This window comes from Hypanus sabinus, chromosome 5, assembly GCF_030144855.1.
Source record: "Hypanus sabinus isolate sHypSab1 chromosome 5, sHypSab1.hap1, whole genome shotgun sequence".
NCBI classification, from domain to species: Eukaryota; Metazoa; Chordata; class Chondrichthyes; order Myliobatiformes; family Dasyatidae; genus Hypanus; species Hypanus sabinus.
In genome coordinates, this window is record NC_082710.1 from 100,576,254 (window position 1) to 100,594,561 (window position 18,308).

Below are 18,308 nucleotides of genomic sequence, written 5' to 3' on the forward strand. Positions count from 1 at the left end.
AGATCTCAACCCATGTCTAAACATTACTCCTTATTCCATATATTCTAAATTCATTGGCCATTTTCCTTTGTGGAGACAGGGTCCTACCTTGTGGCTGCCTGCTTCTTGATATCGAGTGCCAGCTTTTCCCGCAAGGAAGAAGGGACTGTACTCATTAGTGCTAACCTGATGAGATATTTTCAGGGAGCGCTTCTTGTGGTGGCAAAGTGTTGCTGGTGTGTGAGAGATGACACATGTGTGAAAGGTAAAGGAAGTGATAATGAGGATAGAACAGGTGTCACAGATAATGCATAGTTTGGCAGAGAATAATGAGATTTATGAGTCAGGTGCCTTGCTTTAATAGTCATTAAGAGGTCATTGAATCAACCACATTGCATCCAGCTTCTTGGAATGATGCCGTTGCCTCTCACTATTTTGCCACTGTTGCTATGAAGCTGAGCAGAGGACTGCTTTCTAAAGGGTACCTAAATGAAGTTCTTCCTGTTGACCCCCTTCAGAGCAGCAATTAAGTATGAGTATTCCCCTTGCTGCCATTTCAAGCTTATCTCTTGGATATTTTGATTGTCTTTAATTGATGCTAGCAATCTTTTCCTAACCACTTCCCATAATCATTTAAGGTGAAACATTTCTTCATGAACATGAGAAAGTCTGTAGATGCTGGAAATCCAAAGCAACACGTAAAAAATGCTGGTAGAAATGAACAAACAGTTGATGTTTCAGGCTGAGGCTCTTCTTTAGGACTGGAAAGGAAGTGGGGAAGATGCCAGAAAGTTAAGGTAGGGGGAAGGGAAGGAGGCTCGCTAGAAGATGACAGGTGAAGTCAGTTTGGTGGGAAAGGTGAAGGGCTCGAGAGAAAGGAATCTGATAGGAGGGGAGAAAGGAAAGGAGGAGGGAGAAGTGATAGGCAGCAGGGAAGAGGTAAAAAGCCAGAATGGGGAATAGAGGAAGGGTTTTTTTTTTACCAGAAGGTAGCCAACAGCCCACAAAATTATTCTGTCTGTTATTTTCAATATAAATAAATTCAGACTCCATAAAAACCTGAACGTGAAAAGCCAAAGTTTCAACAGTAACTTGCATTAATATGCTACCATAAAACAATAAAATGCTCCAGGATTCTTAATTGATATACATTCAAACAATAAATGAAATGTAGTTCAAACAAGGAGACATAAGGACATATAGTGTGACCAAATGGCCAAGAGAGAATCTTAAAAGTGGAGAGCAAAAACAAGGAGAAAGGCTTCAGGAAAGAGCTAGGAACTGTAAGCCGCTTCATCATTGAGTTCCTCACTGGTGGACCAGTTAGAAACTGGAATAAATACTGGAACAGATAGTTGCAGAATCACAAAGGCTGCAAAGGAAGAGTAGGCCAAAGTAAGATTTGAAAACACTAACTCTTATTGTGTCACTGCTCTGGAAGCACTAGTGAGGTCCATGAGCAAGAGTGGAAGGAAGGGTGAATGGAATGTGAGATCAATTGGAATAAATGCTGCAGAAATTTGGAAGACCTCAAGTGTCTGGAAGATCATCGGTAACCCGAAGAGGGTGAAATAGTCAAACCTAAGGCTGCTGAAGCATAAGTTAGAGATTTATGCATACAGGATCTGGAGGAAGTGAAAATGAACGGCATTTTAGAGTCAGAGGTACGTGCTCTTACTAGTGAGGAGACACAAGAGACTGTAGATACTGGAACCTGGAGCCACAAACAATGTGCAGGAGGGTGGATCGAGCAGCATCTCATGGGCTGGGGGAGGGGAGAAGGAGTTGTTGGCATTTCAGGTTGAAGTCCTGCTTCTGACTAGTGAATTTATCTGAAGCTCATTCTGGGATTAAACTCAACACCAAGACTGCAAGCAACCATACTCAAATTCAGATATAAGAGACCACAAGGTCCTAAAACATGGAAGGAGAATCAGGCCATCAAAAGTGAAAAAGGGGCCCATGAAGACCCCATATTAAAAGAGAGAGAGAGAGCCATGTCAACTAAATTTTTTTTAATTTAATTTGCAAAGAAATGCAAAAAATTGCTTGTCTCTGAAGGGAGTGAGGAGTTCTGCATTACTTTGGACATCGCTATTGTGTTTCCTTCCCCAATTAACACCCCCGTCCCCACCCCTGGTCGTAGCTGACTAACTCCAGCCCAGCAGCGTAAGTGGTGGCTTAGACACTGCACAGGCCTGCAAGTCTTCTCCTGGCACTGAGTCATGAATTATAACCAACATCTAACCAACAGTAGTTTTGCAGAGCTATAGGATCCTGAACTGCGGAAAACAGCTGCCATGGGGCTTAAGCAGCTAAAGAATGCAGCATTAATTGGTGTTAATGGGACTCTAAAGTCTAGGAACCATCAGCAGCCCATAAACACTGATTTGGCCAGGTGAAAATCAGTCCCACAGCCTGTGATACTGAATCAACCAGTGATATCATAAAAATCGAACCAAATGCTTAAACATAAAAATTGGCTTGTCGTTGTTACTTTAAATTTAATTTTGATCTTAAAATGACTATATATAGATATAAAATAAAACAGTTCAACTCTGTCCATTCTGATGGCTGATTCTCTTCTTTCTATTTTCCGTCTGTTTTCCCGGACGCATAATGGGGGTTGGCTCTCTGCAGAGTTCTTCTCACATCTGCTGCTGTTGCAGACAAAGGCTGCTCACCTGGGAGGGGTTAGCCTATGTGGCTGACATTGCCTTGAAGTGGTGTAGCTGATATAGTCAAAGCTGTTTTTCCTTGTATCATCAGTAATGCCCTTGGTGCCCAGCCACATATGCCAGAGATCGTTAGCGGGCAGGTTTTCCTGAAATTTTTTGTGCAGAGGGGGTCTTTTCCCTCTTTATCCCCAAAATGAGGTTTCTCCTTGCTGCTCTGAGAGCTGTTCTGTCTCCAGCCTTGAAGGCCGTGTCTCAGGCTTTAGCAGGGACAGCAACTCTGTGTTCAGCCAGGGCTTCTGGTCAGCCATGAGTTGACTGTTCCTGTGGTACCAACATCATCTACAGGCTTACAGACATAGCTGGTGAAGTTCCTCCCCATGCTTTGTTTGGCACATCAGGTGGTAACCTTGCCATTTCTTTAGCGTTTGTCTGTTTTACACGGCCGAGTTGCTAGCTTGACACTCACCCCAGCACAGATGGAAACAAGGAGCCGGGACCTCTTGTTCTGAAGTCTGAGTATGGATACCACTACACCACCGGCACAGACAAGCAGCCAGTGACGAATGAGTCATATTCCACGAGGTCTGTGTCTTTTCTGTGTGTGGCAGCCTCCTTGAATGTCTGCCAGTTAGTCCATTCAAAACAGTCCCGAAACGTAGAGATTACCTCATTAGATTCCACTTAGGTCAACTACGACTATTCTTCCTGGCTCTGCAGCAAAGTTCTAAAATAATAATGAAAACTACATGCACACTCAACACAGACTGACCTCAGGGTATCTTTGTGCTGTGATTGGGTTCAATCAGTACTCAAGAAGATCAATTGCACCAGACAAAATCCAGTCCTCTGTTGACTTACCAGCGACCATTTTATTTATTCCTTTTGTTAAAGACAAAATGTGGAGAATGTACCATCTGCAAAATGCACCTGATTCTCTGCTCAGTACCTTCCAAACTCATGATTTCTACAATTGAATTAGACAAGGGCATTGAGCTCATGAGTCCATCACAACTTGAAACTTCTGTTCCACGTCATCACATTCACCTGCAAATATACCTATTAGTTTGCTGCTTGTTACATTGCTGCCATTTAGGGCAGTACTGAAGGTCTTCCATCTCCAGTGGTATTTAGGGCTTCTTTCTTCATGTCAGGAAATTCCTCTCAGCTTTCACTACCGTCTGCCACACAAGTCCCGGGAGGAGACTCAGGAATACTGTTGCAAACAGATAGAAGGATTCTTCGTTGCTGTTTCTGTAACAGCTTTGTTTGACTAGTCAGAGTTATTAACCCTGAGCTGGACCCCCAAACTGGAGGACCATGGATCACGCTTAGTCTGGCCTTGAACCTTTGACCCATTTGGCATGGGTGACTCTACTAAGAGACCAAAGCATAAAGCATTGACACCAGCCAACGTAGCTCTCCAGACCGTTGAGGCATGCAAGCCTATAACAAGGTCATGGTCCTCTTGGAAGTGGAAATGTACAGTTGGCCACAAAGCAACAAATTTCATGACATAGATCAGTGATAACAAAGCTAATTCTAATAAATCAGATACGTTGCATCTGATACACAACATTCACAAGAAAAAATAATTATACATAAATCTTGATTCTTTATTGCTGGACCTTAATCTTTGAACTCCCTTCTCAACAGCATTGTGGGAATGTCAACACCAGGAGTGTAGTGATTCAAGATAGCCGCACATCACCACTTTATCAAAGGAAGCTAGGTATAAGCGATAAGTGTTAGCCTTCCCAACAAAACATACATCCCAAAAACTGAATAAATAAATCAAAACTTTCTTGAGGCAGCAAGGGCATTTCAGCACAATTGGTTGTCAAGTACACTGACAAATAGTCCAAATCAATTTTGAGTTGGATAGTTCTCAGGTATCCAGTTACTGGATCTCCTTGAAAAACTTCGTGGTTGCCAACAGGTGAAATGAATCTAATTTATACTCAGATCTAGTGTCCATTCCAAGAATATCTTGTATTTCTCTGACTTCCTTGCCCTTCAGACCTAGTTTTGAGAACTAAAATAACTAGAAAAGCTGTTTTATTTTTGCTTTTTAAATTCTGGGTCAGTAAATATTTAAATTGTCATTTCATGGTTTTTTTCCCCATTCTTACATCCAACTTTACATATAAACTGATGCTAAAAAACATTAGATGAAATATGGTTCACGAATCTACAGTGAGTTGCAGATCCAGGTTAGCACATTAGAGAAACGAGACTCACCTCCGTTGGCTGTGTTTAAGTTTCCTCATTGCCTCTGTAAAGCAGCCAGCATAAAGAAAGACCCCCATCCATGCCAGACATTCTCTCTTCTTCCCTCTCACACCAGACAGAAAATACAAATGCATTAACGTGCCTACTATCAGGCTCAAGGCCAGATTCAACCCTGTTATTGTAAGACTATTGAATGGCTTCCTAGTATAAGACATCATTATGCACCTTATGACCTTGCTCTTTATTGTCTTCTTGCACTGCACTTTCTCTGTAGCTGTAGCACTTTATTCTGCATTCTATTGTTTACCTTGTACTGCCTCGATTCACTGTGTAATACTTTGATCTGTGAGAACAATACGTAAGGCATGCTTTAGACTGTACCTTGGCCTTTGTTACAATACTAAGGCAATACCAATTCTATTTCCAATTCTAAGCAGAAACCATGATTGGCAATTCCAGGTCAAAGGTAATTTAAGTAAATGGTTACTTAGCTTAAATTTATCATTGGTGTGGGTTATCTTTTTCAGGTTATGTATAACTCTTTATGAACCTTGCTACATAACATTATTATTTTTCATTTTTATTTTCACTGAGATACAGTGTAGGATAGGCCCTTCCAGTTCCTCGAACAATGTCACTCAGCAATCCCCCAATTTAATCCCAGCCTAAACACAGGACAATTTACAATGACCAATTAATTTACCAACCCATACATTTTTGGACTTTGGGAGAAAACCTGAGCACCCGAGGGAAACCCACACAGTCGCAGGGAGAATGTATAAACTCCTTACAGTCAGCGTTGGAAAATGAACCTGTAAAGCATTGTGCTAACCATTATATTACCTTGCCTCCTGCATCATTAATTATATAATCAAATAGTAATTTTCCAAAATGCAGAAAGATAAGAATTATGATTTTATAGATTTTTTCCATATTTTATGCATGTGCAACTAATTCCTAAAACAGAAATAGAAATATTTTTGAAACTTCCAGACCTGCAATTATGCAAACTCTCATTAAGACTTTACTTCATCAAAAAAAAAATCACCACAACATTCTGTGAAGTATCATGATTTATTTTGTTTTTCTAAACTTCACTAGAAGACTTATTTGATATCTAATGATATAATAAAGTCTAGTATATCATTCTGGGATCCACAGACCCCTTGCTTAATTTTGCTGGTATAATAAAGGTTGGAGACCAGGAATGTACAAACTATACCAAGTTTGCAACAGAGGTAGCTCTACCAGCCTCTTTCACAAGCGTCCCATGTCTGAAATATGCCACCATCAGAATTATAGTGCATCAATTATTAAATGTATGAAAATCTTTTCTGCAATGAAAGGAATTTCAAGTACATCTATGTGAATGAAGGAGTTTTTTTTTCTCAAAGTAACACAAAGTATCAAAAGAAACTATTGGAACCTTTCAAAGCTTAGGATCTCTCAAAATAGTTGACAATCGATTTGCAGCTTACTTTGAATGTTAAGCATGGTTGTGATGTAGGAAACTCAGAATTCAATTTATACACAGCAGGCTCCAGCAAGCCACTGCACAATAAGGACCATAAACACGAGAAAGTCTGCAGAGGCTGGAAATCCAAAGCAACACACACAAAACACTGGAGGAACTCAGCAGGTCAGGCTGCACCTGTGGAAATGAAGCAGAAATGTGAGAAAATCTACAGATGCTGGAAATCCAAAGCAACAAGCACAAAACTCAGTAGGCCAGGCATCATCTATAGGAACAAATAAACAGTCACGTTTCGGGCTGAGACCCTTTTTCAGGACTGATGTAAGGACTGTATAATTTCATGGGTTTGCTAGCTAAGTGTAACAGCATTTTCTATTTTGTACATAAGTTAATAATACCTTTTGATAAAAGTTTGTAAAACTGTCAAGGATAATTTCCTTTCCTTCTTTCAAGTATCGTCCAAATTTTACAGTCACCTCAGAGAGCCATTTAAAAAAAATATATCACATCAGATGTCGGAGTTACTGACGGTTCAATGCAAATTTAATGCTGCACATAAAGGTCAGCTTGAATTTTTGTACTCGCAACTCTAAAATAAGGTTTAGACTCACAAACTTCTGATACTGGAACAAAAGCACCAGCAACTGAGTCACATCTTGTCACTATTATTCCTTCGATAGCACTAATTAAATAATATTTCTATTATAATTTGATTGGGACATCACTTTATTGTCATATCGTAAAATGTCTTCATTGTTAGCATTGCAATTTTCAATGACAATATTGCTGAAGGAAAGGGAACAAAAAATATATCAGAAGAGAAAACATGAATTCATTTTACATTATAAAGATAAACCTCTGATATATCCTAATTACTTCCAAGGTGAAGCTCAATGAATTTTTTCAGCATCAAAGCTGGGATTGCAATTATGTAAAACCGTGAAGAGCATAAAATGTATATCTCTTGCACCAATTGCATTTCCTGAAAACAATCTAGACAATAAAAATACAACGTAGTCATTTACTGTTCGGATGAAGTACAAAAAAACAAAGGCCTTTTTATATTAGCCTTCCAAATTTAAATCAATTATTAGTGATTTGTTCCTGTTCTCTCGACTATATTAATTGAAATGATACTCGAAAATATCCAGTGGAAATCGGTGGATGTATTGCATTATTTACTGACTCCGTAGTATTGCTTATTTGCTTAATGGAAGCAAAATTGAGGACCATTCACCTCCTTGGCACCCTAGTGGGGGATTTGGGTTCGATTCATGCAGCTGTCTGTAAAGAGTTTGTACATTCTCCCCATGACCACATGGGTTTCCTCCCACAATCCAAAGACCTACCAGACTATGGGAGGCAATTCTAAATTGCTCCATGATTAGGCTAGGTTTAAATTGGAGATTGCTCGGCAGTTTGAAAGGCTAGAATTACCTATTTTGCACTATATCTCAATCAATTTGGGTTTAGTCTGGTACAGGCCACCTTCAGCTTAAGAATGCCTGACCCATGAATTTTCATGATATTATTACATCATTCCCACAATCCTGATGGAGAAGTTACAGAACCTGGACCTCTGTACTTCCCACTGCAATTGGAACCATGTCTTCCTAATTGGAAGACCGTAATTTGTGTGATTGGTGATAACATATCCTCTTCGCTGACAATCAATACTGGTGCACCTCAGGGGCGTGTGCTTAGCCTACTGCTCTAGTCTCTGTATTCACATGACTGTGTGGCTAGGGACAGCTCAAAAACCATTACAAATTTGCTGATGATACAACCATTGTTGGCAGAACCTCAGATGGAGATGAGAGGGCGTACAGCAGCAAGGTATGCCAACTAGTGGAGTGGTGTCACAGCAACAAACTTGCACTCAACGTCAGTAAGGTGAAAGAGCTGATTGTGGACTTCAGGAAGGGTAAGAGGAAGGAGCACATACCAATCCTTATAGAGGGATCAGAAGTGGAGAGAGTGAGCAGTTTCAAGTTCCTGGGTGTCAAGATCTCTGAGGACCTAACCTAGGCCCCACATGTCGATGCAGTTATAAAGAAGTCAAGACAGCTACTATGCTTCATTAGGAGTTTGAAGAGATTTGGTATGTCAACAAATAGACTCAAAAACTTCTATAGATGTACCATGGAGAACATTCTGACAGGCTGCATCACTGTCTGGTATTGGGGGGGGGGGGGGGGGAGTGTTACTGTACAGGGCCAATAGAAGCTGCAGAGGATTGTAAATTTAGTTGGCTCCATCTTGGGTATTAGCCGACAAAGTATCCACAGCATCTTCAAGAAGCAGTGTCTCAAAAAGGCAGTGACCATTTTTAAGGACTTCCAGCACCTAGGACATGCCGTTTTCTTACTGTTACCATCAGGTAGGAGGTGCAGAAGCCTGAAGGCACACATTCAATGATTCAAAAATAGCTTCTTCCCCTCTGCTATCCGATTCTTGAATGGACATTGAACCTGTGAACACTACCTGACTTTTTAAATATATGTTATTTCTGTTCTTTTGCATTATTTTTAATCTGTTCAATATACATATACTGTGATTGATACATTTTTAAATTTTTTATTATTATTTGTTTCCTCTTCTTCTATATTATGCATTGCATTGAACTGCTACTGCTAAGTTAACAAATTTCCAGGCACATGCTGGTGATAATAAACCTGATTCTGATTCTAAGTCTGACAAGTGCAACATTCTACTTTGAATGACAGAACTAGTTTTCTTCCTCGTTCTACTTTTAGTAATCGTTCTTTCTCTTATGTGCTTATGTGCTTTTGATGCCTTTCATTATATTGTGGAGCAGCAGTTCCTATACTGAGCAACTTTTCAACCTATGGACAACTTATGAACAAAATTAACTCATGAATCCCTGTACAATGGAACCTGTTTATTAGCCAGAAATGGAATGTCTTTGAATAGCTACAGCTGGATCTAAATGCCTTATGACGGATGGAGAAAAATATCCACCTTCATTCCCTAACAAATAACGTCCGCACTTAGAATGATTGTCTGTGATGCAATCTACACACATAAAACAATCTGTAAAAATTTTACACCATATGTGAAAAGGAACCTTTTGCATGGTATGCAAGAGGGTTGCTATGATCTTCTTTTCTTGGGAGATGGTCAAAGGATTTCCAAAGGATTGTTTTGATTTTCAATGTGTTAGTCCATGTTTCAAATGATTAGCTAATATGCTGTATGTCTCCTTTAGTTTATTCTCAAGTTAGATCTTTGGCATTTAAGATACTCAAAAACATTACGGGTTTATATAATTGGACATAAACGTGGCTGGGTTCAGTAAATTAAAGAGAAGAAAAAGTATGGAGAGCCTGGCAGGAAGACATTTTCTATCAATGCAAGACTGAACTTGTTTGTAGGCTTACAATGTCCACATACTTAATAAAAAAATTCCATAACCAATGCTACTATGTTAGCCGGTGGAAGCATGACAATTCTGTAATATAATTGCTGTCATGACACAGAATATATTTTGCTGTCAGTGAGGCTAATGGCACTCTTCTTTATTTTCAAAGATTTGAAGAGACAGATTTAAACTGAAATATCCACAGAAGACCCTCCCAAGCACATGACATATTTGAAACAATGAGTCTGGCAGCTTGTCTTGCTTCAAAGGAAATCTATTATCAAAGTATGTATATATCACCATATACTAACCTGAGATTCATTTTTTGCAGGCATCCTTGCACCAACCTTAATTGCTGGGCACTGCAGTGAGTGGTACGGACAGCCCAGAGCATCTGCAGATGTGAACTTCCCTCCATTAAGGACATTCATAGCAGCAGGTGTGTAAAGAGGGCCTGGAAGATCACTGGGGACACCCGTCACCCCATCCATAAACTGCTTCAGCTGCTTCCGTCTGGCAAACGATACCCACAGCATTAAAGCCAGGACCAACAGGCTACAAGCCGTAAGACTTTTAAATTCACATGTCTGTACATTACAATGGAGTTATAATGCAAAGATTTAAATAAATTCTAAATTCTAAAATTCACGGCAAAACAAAGAAATACAAGAAAATCAGTGAAAAGCTACAGAAAAGGACTGACAAGCAAACCATTTTTAAAAGAAGACAACTATGTAAATACAACAATAAATAAGCAAATATATACTGAGAATATGATGTGTAGAGTTCTTGAAAACAAGTCCATTGGTTGTCGAATCAGTTCAGTGATGAGTAAAGTTATCTGTACTGGTTCAGGAGCCTGTTGGCTGAAAGGGAATAATTGTTCTTGAACCTGGTGGTATGGGACCTAAGTCTCCTCTGTCTCCTTCGTGATACCAGCAGCAAGAGGGCATTGCCTGGACTGAGGGGTCCTCAAAGATGATTTTTTTTTGTGACAGCACTCCTTTTGGATATGCTTGGTGGAGGGGAAGGCTATTCTTGTGATGAAACCTGTGAAGCTGGTGCACCTATTTCAAAGGTAGGAAATAAACATCCCACATTTACAAGTACCATTTTTTTTTAGTAAATTGCCTAAAATTTGGTATCATCAATCAATTTCTATGGTGCTGAACTTTAATTATTGCACTTATAGTGTCTTATTCATTCATAAGTTAACTGTCTTGTGGAATAAAATATGTTTGTTTATTTATTTAGAGATACAATGTGAAACAGGCCCTCCCTGGCTCAATGAACTACATTACCCAGCAACCCAGCAAATTTAATCTAGCCTAATCAGAGGACAGTTTACAATGACCATTTAACCTACTAACCAGTAAGTTGTTTGACTGTAGAAGGAAACCGCAGCATCTGGAAGAAACTCACTCACTCATGGGAAAGGCGTAAAAACTTCTTCCAGAGGATGCCGGAAATGAACTCTGAACTTTGCCCCTGAGCGGTAAGAGTGTTGTGCTTAATGCTATGCTACCGTGGCACCCTTTTTACTTACGATACTTATATTATTATTTTCCAGTTTTTTGCCAAACTTTATTTTAAACTGTTTTGATATCAAATTCTACCCTTTGTAACTTATAGAATCAAAATCAAAATCCTGAATAAAAAAAATATTGAAAATTCTCTGAAGCTCAAGCAACATCAATGGAGGGACAAATAAGGTCAATGTTTCAGGTCATTGTCTTTCATTATATTGCTTTCATGCTTGGTTATGCTTTTAGTGCAAATGCCCAAAAAGTGGGTAAATAGTGGACTGTTAGGAAGGTTATCAAAGTTTGCAGTGGGATCAGGACCAGCTGGAAAAATAGGCTGGGAAAAGGGCAGTTGGGGGTAATGCAGATAAATGTGCAATGAGACAAACTAGGGTAGTACTTACATAGTGAACAGTGGGACACTGAGAAATGTGGTAGAATTAAGGGATCTGGGAATACAGATCCATAATTCTTTGAAAGTGGCATGAAGAGAGCTCTTGGCATATTGTTCTTCACAAATCACAAAGTATTGAGTATAGAAGTTGGGGAAGTTTTAGGGAAAGCTTGAACAGATCAGGACTTTATTCTTTAGAGCATAAGAGAATAAGAATTCAAGACTGTTTAATACCATTTTCTGTACAGAAGTGTAAGAAGAATGAAATAATGTTACTCCAGATCCAATACAAAACAAAAAACACAAAAGATATAGAATAAATAACAATAACAAAACACGCAATAAATATAAATACATAAGATAGCTTAAATATACTGTATAGATTGATTGTATGTCCATAATGTGATGCTAGTATGTACATAAGGTGACTTAAAGGAGATAATAAAGTCGTGGTGGAATTAGTGGGTGAAAGTGTTAATCAGCCTCACTGTTTGGGGAAAGTAACTGCTTTTCAATCTCATGTTGTTAGCATGGATGATACACTCCCTGATGGGAGTGGGACAAACAATCCATGAGCAGGGTGTGTGAGATCCTTTATGATGTTACTGGCCCTTTTCCAGCACCTTTCTCTTCACATGAAAGTATACAGAATTATGAGTAAATACAATCAGGCTTTTTATCCCCACAGGGGTTGAATAACTAGAACTAGAGGTCATACATAAAGGGTGAAAGGTTAATTTTAAGGGTGAAGGGTGAAAGGATACTTAATGGCATCCTGAGGGGGTACTTCTTCACAGAGGGTAGTACAGGTGTGGAACGAGATTTCAAAGGAGCGGTGAATGCAGGTTCCATTTCAACATTTAAAAGAATTTTGAATGGGGAAGGTATAAAGGTCTATGATCCAGGTGTGGGTCCATGCAAATAGGCAAAATAACAGTTCAGAATGGACTAGATGGGCCGAAGGGTCTGCTCGTGTGCTCTATGACTCTAACTCTAAATAACTTCCATCTGGTAATTATTTGTTTTTGCTTAATCAAGTACCAGGGAGTGGGGCTTTTTAGTCATGATGTAATTCATGAATGTCATGCACTGTCAACTGTGACTTTTTCTTCCATCAGTTTCCCATCACTGCAAGTTGTTTAAGCTTCTACTTCCTCGGTACATATCCCAGAAATTCCAGTTGCTATTTCCTAATTGGTGATATTGGCTCTCTTCTTATTTTGGCATCCTCATTTGTTACTCTGATCTTCCAGGATATTTTCATCCTTCTCAAAAAACACATTTCTGCAGCTTTGAGTCTTCCCTCATTTTCCTTTGATATTGTCCTAAATTCACTTCCATATGTTAATGTGAATCACTTCTGAAGTACCTGTGAAATGAATTTCTCTTACAAATCATGTACTGTAGATTACAAATACTGATTTTGAACCGACACACAAAAGATACTGGAGGAACTCAGCATGTCAAGCAGTATCTATCTACTGGGGGAAATGGGCAGACAAAGTTTTGGGTGTCTCTATCTTCCTTTGAACTACTTGTTATCAGGATGAATGAACAGCCCATTATTCTTCGATGATCAAGTCACTGTCATAATGCGTTAGATGTCATAGTGGAGTTGGTTCCATCATCATCATTATTACGTACTATGTTGTATGACATAGGTGATCATAGCCTTCTATCTATCTTTAAGAGTTCTAGTAAGTTCCAATAAGCACTTCAAAACTTTTGCCTGCCTATCCCTTGATGTAACTCCTGAATGTCATGTGCTGTCGATCGTGACTTTTTCTTCCACCAATTTTTCCTGTCGCTACAAGATGTTCAAACTTCTTTTTCCTCAGTATATGTCCCAGTTCCATTGGTTCTGAATCCATTTCCTCTTAAACACTTGATGATGGTTGGTTATCTGTCGTTTCGGATGATGACAGTTAGATTTGTATGGTTCTGTTCTGTGTTCACAGGTGGCTGTCGACCAAGTTATGAGGGGCTTAGATGTCCACAATAAGGACATGAGAAGTTGTGCTGGATCTGAGAGTGGAGATGCTTCTATTGCTTACATCTTGGTCGCGCAGCGGTTAGTAGGCACTTAAGTCTAGTCTAAATCCCTGGTTAGCTTTTTACATTGTTTTGCAGGTAAGCCTCTCATCCTTGTAGAGGTTTTTGAGGTACTTCTCTAACTGACATAATCTACTCTAATATTTTGTTGTGATCAATGTGTAACATATACTTCACTTGCTGAATCCAGCAAAATTGGCATTTACCCTCCTCTGAAACCACTAGAGCTATCAGCACTCCTGGGCTGACTGCTCACTCTACTCTGGGTCTCCTTACTCCCTGTCTCATCTTTCATTCCCTCTTCCACCAAGGCCTCCACTGGAACATCTGAAAATGGCTGAGTCCACTTCCCCCTTTATTGTGTCAGAATATATAGAGAATATACAGCACAGAAACAGTGCCATAAACAAAAATGCATCACTCTCAGAATTACTGCAACTGTAGTAAGCTAATACCCTTCAAAAGACTCACAATATTTAAACAACGTTGCTGCCTGCTTTGTACCAAATGCATTGTCATTTATTGTGATTGCAGTGCCTGTTTTGGAAGGCTATTCAATTTAGTTCCATAATCTCCAATTTGCACTTTGATTTGACCTGTAAAGCAACCTCATGTTATTCTTGATTGGTGTTATTTAATATAAGACGCTCAGGCTCAACTGTGTCCTAGCTGCCTAGATATTCATGTGAAGGCATTACAATATGGAGAGCAAGCTGTTGCCCTTGTAGCAAGCCCCCCCCCCCTTGCATTTGATGAGCCCAAAGGAATGGCAAAGGCAGTTCAGTACCAGCAGCATCAGAGGAGTTGTCAGTCAGCACTGAAACCAATGTTGGATTACCATAAGGAATCCATCTCCGGACTTTTTCCCTCAGGGTTTATTCCCAAAGTTTTCCCCGGGATCAGCTATTGCCTCAAGGCATTGGAGGTTTGAGATCAGAGTTTTCCTTCTCCTAGATGAGCTGCCAACCCCAGCTGACGAGCCCCATCTGCCCCAAGTGACTGGTTTTAAGGTGCCAGTAACCCACCTTTGCCCCTTTTCCTGTCAGTAGAAACAGTTCCACTGGGCTTAGTAGCTGAGGCACATGTGAAAGAAAGGAACTGAATTTGGCTGTCAGAGGCTACTTGGGAGCATTTACTAGGTGGGTAGTGGAAACCTATCCCTATTAATTCCCCCCAGCTATAATAACCTTAAGCAAACAAAGGCTTTATTTAATATCCCTACAAAAGCAATCAGAATAGATACTATTGATATATATCCTCTCGTGAAGACTGCAATGAGGAACAATTCCTTCCATAAAGTGATTGTAAATTCTGGAAACTCTCTATCCCAGAGAACTGGAGAAGGCTGAGGGTGTAGTACACTAGTTAGCCAAGTGATGGGTGATACTGAATCAATGCACCAAAGACTGGATCCTTCACATCTAAACCATAGCTATGCAATGAACAAAAGTGTAAATTTGTGACCTCGGTACAAATTATCACCTTCAGAAAGTGAGAACCAAAGGGGACAAGAGGCAGAAGAAAATCAGAAAATAAAGATTATTTTATTCCAACTCAAGGTATGGTCCAGAAATTATGTAAACTATATTTTTATTAACAGAGATTAAAGGTGTCAAGAAAATTTCCTATAACATATGTTCCATTAGCAATCATCTGCATACCCCTGATCTGGTGTCATTCACCTAGAATTAATCCTTGATTCATATCATAAAGAAATCATTTTTTCCTCTAAAAAAATATGTTAACTAAATGCATTGGGAGCAAAATCACAATTTTTTTCATATTTGAAAATCAAGTCATGTTCCAGTTTTTTTCCAGCCAGCTCTAAAAATTTTTGCTAATTTCTGCCTCATTTTAACCCCATTGCTAATATATAGCTGTCACAGCTTCTCTTAAAGGAACAATATTAATCTTGCTGAATCTGATAAGCAAAGGTATGAGCATTTGTTAGATGATGACTTCAAAATTCTCCCTGTTGTATCAACAAAGGAATATTGTCTTCTAAATAACAAAATGGTTTCTCTTTTGTATGTATCTATCAAGTTTAAGCTCCTTTAAGTCTGGTACAGGCCCATTTCCCCTGTGGCAGTTTAGAGTTGTATTGCAATATTACTGAATCATTACCCTTGCCATGCTTCAAATGAAGGGTATTATTCAGAGTACACAGACCTTACCTGAGTCAACAATATTCACGGCTCCAATATCATATATTCCACTCGTTACTCTTGCAAATTAAACCACTTCACCCTTTCTCCCCAACAACCCCACCCACCCAGCATTTGCAAGGATTTAAATTAAGAATTACAACATGCTTACAGAGTTAAGCAGCTGGTACAATAATTTCAGTTGAATTTTTAATCAGGTGAATAAACCATTTACTAGAGATGTTTTTCCGTCCTTCTGGAACTCTAATACAATACGCAGAAAGTCAAATAGCAGTCAAAAGGTGAAACAGCTAGATATTAAGGCATAATCCATCATTGTAAGCACTAATTAGAATCAACCCCCCTCCTGTCATTTATTTCCAAACCAGGTTTAAAGGCTCAGTACATTCATTCAGCTGTTAGCTGACACGCTCCAGTGGACCTTTGTTGGATCCGCCTCATCTCCCTCTGGAGAAAATTTGAGCATGCATACTGTATGTGAACTTTAGATAAATAAATAAACAAGGGAACAGCTTCCAGATAATTGGAAGTGAGTGAAGGAGGGAGCAGAATGCAAACAGACCCTCAAAGGGGGGAAGCAAGGGAGGTTGACAGGTATGATTAAAATCCCACTGATTTATGACAGGTACATCACTAACAGGACATTCAGCCCCTTTTAATGTTTGTTTCTTTCAGTACATTCTAGAATAAAGATGTGTATTTTGCTTCAGGTGGTGCTGAGGAGATAGGGGAAGGAGTTCAGTGCTTAAGAGTTCCTTCTGGTTGGCTGAGCAGTAATTTAGTAACTACTCGCTGTCAGCATTAACATGTCAATTCATTTTAATAGTCTGAGCATGCAAGGCGTGTGAGTTTATGCTTAGATGTAAAACAGAGATTCTCCCAGGAGCTTCTAAGATCTAAGAGTTGTGCAATGGCCTGTTGTGGTCCAATAATATTTCAGTGGGTTCTACGCTCAAGGTGATGGAAGATTTTCTTAGGCAATTATCATAAAACATCACAAATTTAGACACACATTATTTTTGACATCAGACTATGCTGGAGATCACACAGCAATAATTATTCATGCAGCCAGACTGACTTTGATTGTAGCCAGTGTTGGAACAGAGGGTTTTTGAACTATGCCTTTGCCTTCATAACTTTCTGTCATTATATTAATCCATGGACACATTCCAGCAGTGTTGTCCCTTATATCTGTTAGACAAGGAAAACAAAGTTAAAATGCCAAAAAATCAGTATTATATTCAGTAGGATACACACTGCTCTGCAGTACATCATTGATCTATTTGTATAAATTACAAGTGGTAAAGCAAAGCAGTGGTCGTAGCTGCGTGCAATTTACAATTTACGGCAAGAAAGTGAATATTGTCTTACTACTTCAGTGAGCTATTCTAAGAGTTACCAACTTATTTATGTATCAACTAAAATAACACAAAGAGGTATTTGATATATTAAACAATCCTGTTGGATAGTAAAGGGTAAAATTTTCAGGCTCATGATGTGCTGAATGGAGAAAAATAATCTGCGTTTGAATCTTCTGAATCAGACTTTAATACTATATGATACTTGACAGCATATGGAAGATGCAACATTAATGTGCAAGTGAAGATTAGTATATAATTGAGAAGATACTTAACTTGCAGCATTGAACACCTGAAGAAAAGCGAAAACTATTTGTTCACTCCGATTACAGTCCAAGAATGAGAGCAGATCATATTATGATTTCCAAAGAAAATCATGCACACATATTTATTCCTTATGGTAATAAATCTCTCTGCTTAATCTAAACATATTTTATACTACAATCCTTGGCACTTTGTAGAAAGAATTTCACTACAAAGACATTTTTGAGAAGTATGTACCACATGGAATTCATCTTTATAGAAAAGAACATAAAAGCACTTCACAGCTTTATACAAATAAAGCAATGATTACACAGTAACTTACTGGAACTTATTTCCACCGGCAAATCATGCAATGCATTCCTTTAAATTCTAGATGTTTAGAATTATTATATGTTAATTAAAAAAAGCAAACATGTTTAAAAAACTGATATTATATCAGTGGAAGTGGACAGTGATGTGTATTGATAGTTCAGACTTACTGTAGTCGTCCTCTACACGAGAGCATGATTGATTGAGGTTCTGAGATTTTGTTTTGGTACTGAGTTGAGTGAATAGTTGATGTGTTCATTTGAAATCCTTTTATTAGTACCAATAACCTATTAAAATGAAGGTTGTTAGTTTCTTTATGAAAATAAAAAAACAAAATAAACATGTTAATTATTCATCAACTAAGAATAAACTATTGTAATCCCATTCATGCAGAATCAAATTTTGGCAAGTGATATTAGTGGTAAGAAGCTAGGAATTTTGCCCTCAGATTCTACATTACCTTCAACCCCAAGTATAACCCTTCATTCCCAGTCTCGGTTT

General features: G+C 38.8%; 2 long non-coding RNA genes across 2 annotated transcripts; one reads left to right on the plus strand and one right to left on the minus strand.

Annotated features, from left to right (window-relative positions):
- Nucleotides 1–5,963: 5,963 nt before the first annotated feature.
- LOC132393731 (uncharacterized) lies at nt 5,964–17,909 on the minus strand. The gene is made up of 3 exons (XR_009512058.1): nt 15,886–17,909; nt 10,054–10,255; nt 5,964–6,537 (listed from the first exon to the last, which is right to left on the minus strand). It is a non-coding gene; the product is annotated as an uncharacterized LOC132393731 (long non-coding RNA).
- Nucleotides 10,199–14,196, plus strand: LOC132393732 (uncharacterized). Its single transcript, XR_009512059.1, has 4 exons — nt 10,199–10,306; nt 10,741–10,820; nt 11,134–11,237; nt 13,618–14,196. It is a non-coding gene; the product is annotated as an uncharacterized LOC132393732 (long non-coding RNA).
- Nucleotides 17,910–18,308: the final 399 nt, after the last annotated feature.